We start from the raw sequence: 5590 nt of genomic DNA, 5'->3' as shown, positions 1-5590 counted from the left end.
TCCTGTGGGGTCCACAGATCCTGAGGTGTCAAGGAATTGCATCCCTGCACCAATTAGGCATGTAAAATGCCTTTGCATGCAATTCTGGCATTTAAACGCCGAATTGATGCTTGTTCTGGGCGTTCAACGCCCAGATGCAGCATATTTCTGGCGTTGAACGCCAGCCAGATGCTTGTTTCTGGCATTCAGCGCCAGCTCTTCTTCACTGTGCATTTCTGGCGTCTGAACGCCAGGATGCTGCTTGTTTCTGGCATTCAACACCAGAAACATGCTCTGTTCTGGCGTTGAACGCCAGACAGATGCTCCTTACTGGCGTTTAAATGCCAGTGAGATCCTCCTCCAGGGTGTGATTTTTCTTCTGCTGTTTTTGATTCTGTTTTTGATTTTTCTATTTATTTTGTGACTCCACATGATCATGAACCTAATAAAACATGAAATAACAATAAAAATAAATTGAAATTAGATAAATAAAAATTGGGTTGCCTCCCAACAAGTGCTTTTTTAATGTCAATAGCTTGACAGTGGGCTCTCATGGAGCCTCACAAATGTTCAGAGCATTGTTGAGACTCCTCAACACCAAACTTAGAGTTTGGATATGGGAGTTCAACACCAAACTTAGAGTTTGGTTGTGGCCTCCCAACACCAAACTTAGAGTTTGACTGTGGGGGTTCTGGTTGACTCTGTTTTGAGAGAAGCTTACTGTGCCTCTTTTCCATGTTTACAGAAGGATGACCTTGAGTTTTAAACACAAGGGATTCCTCATTCAATTGAAGGACTAGTTCACCTCTGTCAACATCAATCACAGCTCTTGCTGTGGCTAGGAAGGGTCTTCCAAGGATGATGGATTCATCCTCATCCTTCCCAGTATCTAGGACTATGAAATCAGCAGGGATGTAAAGGCCTTCAACCTTTACTAATATGTCATCTACTTGTCCATAAGCCTATTTTCTGGAATTGTTTGCCATCTCTAATGAGATTTTAGCAGCTTGTATCTCAAAGATTTCCAGTTTCTCCATTACAGAGAGTGGCATGAGGTTTATTCCTGATCCCAGGTCACATAGAGCCTTCTCAAAGGTCATGGTGCCTATGGTACAAGGTATCAGGAACTTTCCAGGATCCTGTTTCTTCTGAGGCAATCTCAGTTGATCCAATGCATTCAGTTCATTGGTGAACAGGGGAGGTTCATCTCCCCAAGTCTCACCACCAAATAAATTGCATTCAGCTTCATGATTGCACCAAGGAACTTGGCAACTTGCTCTTCAGTAACATCCTCATTCTCTTCAGATGAGGAAAACTCATCAGAGCTCTTGAATGGCATAAGGAGGTTTAATGGAATCTCTATGGTCTCTAGATGAGTCTCAGATTCCTTTGGTTCCTCAGAGGAAAACTCCTTATTGATCACTGGACGTCCCAGGAGGTCTTCCTCACTGGGATTCACGTCCTCCTCCTCTCTTGTGGGTTCGGCCATGATAGTTATATCAATGGCCTTGCACTCTCCTTTTGGATTTTCTTCTGTATTGCTTGGGAGAGCACTAGGAGGGGTTTCAGTGATCTTCTTACTCAGCTGGCCCACTTGTGCCTCTAAATTTCTAATGGAGGACCTTGTTTCATTCATGAAACTCACAGTGGCCTTAGATAGATCAGAGACTAAGTTTGCTAAATTAGAAGTATTTTGTTCAGAGTTCTCTGTCTGTTGCTGAGTGGATGATGGAAAAGGCTTGCTATTGCTAAACCTGTTTCTTCCACCATTATTAAAGCCTTGTTGAGGCTTTTGATCCTTCCATGAGAGATTTGGGTGATTTCTCCATGAGGGATTATAGGTGTTTCCATAGGGTTCACCCATGTAATTCACCTCTGCTATTGCAGGGTTTTCAGGATCATAAGCTTCTTCTTCAGAAGATGCCTCTTGAGTACTGTTGGATGCAGCTTGCATTCCATTCAGACTCTGAGAAATCATATTGACTTTCTGAGTCAATATTTTATTCTGAGCCAATATGGCATTCAGAGTATCAATTTCAAGAATTTCCTTCTTCTGAGGTGTCCCATTACTCACAGGATTCCTCTCAGAAGTGTACATGAACTGGTTATTAGTAACCATGTCAATGAGTTCTTGAGCTTCTGCAGGCGTTTTCTTTAGGTGAATGGATCCACCTGCAGAAGTATCCCATGACATCTTTGATAGCTCAGATAAACCATCATAGAATATATCCAGGATGGTCCATTCTGAAAGCATGTCAGAAGGACACTTTTTGGTTAGTTGCTTGTATCTCTCCCAAGCTTCATAGAGGGATTCACCTTCTTTCTGTCTGAAGGTTTGAACATCCACTCTAAGCTTACTAAGCTTTTGAGGAGGAAAGAACTTGGCTAAGAAAGCCGTGATCAGCTTATCCCAAGAGTTCAGGCTATCTTTGGGCTGAGAGTCCAACCACACTCTAGCTCTGTCTCTTACAGCAAAAGGGAAAAGCATGAGCCTGTAGACTTCAGGATCTACTCCATTAGTCTTAACAGTATCACAGATCTGCAAAAATTCAGTTAAGAACTAAAAAGGATCTTCAGATGGAAGTCCATGAAACTTGCAGTTCTGCTGCATCAGAGAAACTAATTGAGGTTTAAGCTCAAAATTGTTTGCTCCAATGGTAGGGATGGAGATTCTTCTTCCATGTAAATTGGAATTAGGTGCAGTAAAGTCACCAAGCATCCTCCTTACATTATTATTATTTTTGGCTGCCATCTCCTCTTCCTGTTCGAAAATTTCTGAAAGGTGCTTGCTGGATTGTTGTAATTTAGCTTCTTTTAGTTTCTTCTTTAGATTCCTTTCAGGTTCTGGATCTGCTTCAACAAGAATGTTCTTGTTCTTGCTCCTGCTCATATGAAAAAGGAGGGAACAGAAAAATAATAATAGGGATCCTTTTTGCCCAGGTGTAGAGGTTCCCCTAGGTGAGTGGAAGAAAAGAAGAGTAGAAGAAAAGAAGAAGAGAAAATCTGAACTCAGAGAGAGAGAGAAGGGGTTCGGATTTTTGGTGACTGAGGAAGAGATGTTAATAAATAAATAAATAAATAGAAGAAGATGAGAGGGGAAAGTTTTCGAAAATAATTTTTGAAAAAGAGTTAGTGATTTTCGAAAATTAAAAGAAGAAATAAATTAAAATTGAATTTTGAAACAATTAGTTAATTAAAAAGAATTTTTGAAAAAGAGGGAGATATTTTCGAAAATTAGAGAGAGAAAGTTAGTTAGGTGGTTTAGAAAAAAATAAGAAACAAACAAAAAGTTAGTTAGTTAGTTGAAACAAATTTGAAAATCAATTTTGAAAAGATAAGAAGATAAGAAGTTAGAAAAGATATTTTAAAATCAAAATTTTGAAAAAGATATGATTTTGAAAAAGATAAGATAGAAAGATATTTTTGAAAAGATATGATTGAAATTAGTTTTGAAAAAGATTTGATTTTTTTAAAATCACAATTAATGACTTGATTCACAAGAAATCACAAAATATAATTCTAGAACTTAAAGTTTGAATCTTTCTTAACAAGCAAGTAACAAGCTTGAAATTTTTGAATCAAAACATTAATTGATGATGTGATTTTCGAAAATATGATGTAAAAATAAGAAAAAGATTTTTGAAAAATATTTTTGGAATTTTCGAAAATAGATAAGAAAAATGAAAAAGATTTGATTTTTGAAAAAGATTTTGAAAAAGATAAGATTTTTAAATTGAAAATTTGATTTGACTCATAAGAAACAACTAGATTTTAAAAATTTTTTTGAAAAAGTCAATCAAATTTTCGAAATTTATGAGAGAAAAAAGGAAAGATATTTTTTTGATTTTTGAATTTTCAATGATGAAAGAGAAAAACATGAAAAAGACTCAATGCATGGAAGTTATGGATCAAAACAATGAATGCATGCAAGAATGCTATGAATGTCAAGATGAACACCAAGAATACTTTGAAGATCATGATGAACATCAAGAACATATTTTTGAAAATTTTTATATGCAAAGAAAACATCAAGATACCAAACTTAGAAATCTTTAATGCTTAGACACTAAGAATTCAAGAATGCATATGAAAAACACCATACAACACAAAACAATATAATATGAAGATCAATCAAGAAGGTTTATCAAGAACAACTTGAAGATCATGAAGAACACTATGAATGCATGAATTTTCGAAAAATGCAGAGAATTTTTTGAAAAAATGCAGTTGACACCAAACTTGAAATTGACTCAAGACTCAAACAAGAAACACAAAATATTTTTGGTTTTTATGATTTTATGATTTTTTTTGGATTTTTCGAAAATTATTTGTGAAAAAGAAAAATAAGGATTCCAAAATTTTTAATATGAATTCCAGGAATCTTGCACTCTTAGTCTAAAGCTCCAATCTGAGGGTTAGACATGGCTTAATAGCCAGTCAAGCTTTAGCATGTAAATCAAGTGGATCAGGAACAACAGCAGGTGGATTAGCAACAACTAGCTTGCTCTTGATAATGTTGGGTTGGAAGCCCCAGTCTAAATGAATTTAGACATGGCTTTACAGCCAGTCAGGCTTCAACATGCTTCATGAAACTCTAGAATTCATTCTTAAAAATTCTGAAGAACAATATATTTTTGAAAAGAATTATAATTTTTTTTTTTTGAAAATAAAAGAAAAATTTTCGAAAAATTTTTGAAAATATTTTTTTTTGAAAACAAAATAAGAAGAAAATTACCTAATCTGAGCAACACGATGAACCGTCAGTTGTCCAAACTCGAACAATCCCCAGCAACGGCGCCAAAAACTTGGTGCACGAAATTGTGATCTCAGGCAACGGCGCCAAAAACTCTGTATGCACGTCTTAATAAATCGTTTTTCATTCACAACTTCGATACAACCAACCAGCAAGTGCACTGGGACGTCCATGTAATAAAACCTTACGTGAGTAAGGGTCGATCCCACGGAGATTGTTGGTATGAAGCAAGCTATGGTCACCTTGTAAATCTCAATCAGGAGGATAATAATTGATTATGGAGTTTTCGAAAATAAATAATAAATAGACAGAGAATAAAGATAGAAATACTTATGTATATCATTGGTGAGAATTTCAGATAAAGGTATAGAGATGCTTTCGTCCCTCTGAACTTCTGCTTTCCTGCTATCTTCATCCAATCAGTCCTACTCCTTTCCATGGCTGGCTTTATGTAAGGACATCACCATTGTCAATGGCTACTTTTCATCCTCTCTGTGAAAATGGTCCGATGCGCTGTCACTGCATGGCTAATCATCTGGAGGCATCACCGTTGTCAATGGCTGCATCCTATCCTCTTGTGAAAATGGTCCAAATGCTCTGTCACAGCACGGCTAATCATCTGAGGTTCTCGATCATACTGGAATAGGATTCACCCTCCTTTTGCGTCTGTCACTGCGCCCAGCACTCGCGAGTTTGAAGTTCGTCACAGTCATTCAATCCCTGAATCCTACTCGGAATACCACAGACAAGGTTTAGACTTTCCGGATTCTCATGAATGCCGCCATCAATCTAGCTTATACCATGAAGATTCTGATTAAGAGATCCAAGAGATAATCATCCAATCTAAGGTGGAACAGA

At 36.9% G+C, this 5590-nt stretch overlaps 1 non-coding gene across 1 annotated transcript; it reads left to right on the top strand.

Annotated features, from left to right (window-relative positions):
- The first annotated feature begins 2227 nt into the window (after nucleotides 1-2227).
- On the top strand, nucleotides 2228-2335 carry LOC112780542 (small nucleolar RNA R71). Its single transcript, XR_003191371.1, has one exon. It is a non-coding gene; the product is annotated as a small nucleolar RNA R71 (small nucleolar RNA).
- Nucleotides 2336-5590: the final 3255 nt, after the last annotated feature.

This window comes from Arachis hypogaea, chromosome 19, assembly GCF_003086295.3.
Source record: "Arachis hypogaea cultivar Tifrunner chromosome 19, arahy.Tifrunner.gnm2.J5K5, whole genome shotgun sequence".
Taxonomy (NCBI): domain Eukaryota; kingdom Viridiplantae; phylum Streptophyta; class Magnoliopsida; order Fabales; family Fabaceae; genus Arachis; species Arachis hypogaea.
Note: the sequence above shows the minus strand (reverse complement) of the source record. Positions and strands in the feature narration are given on the sequence as shown.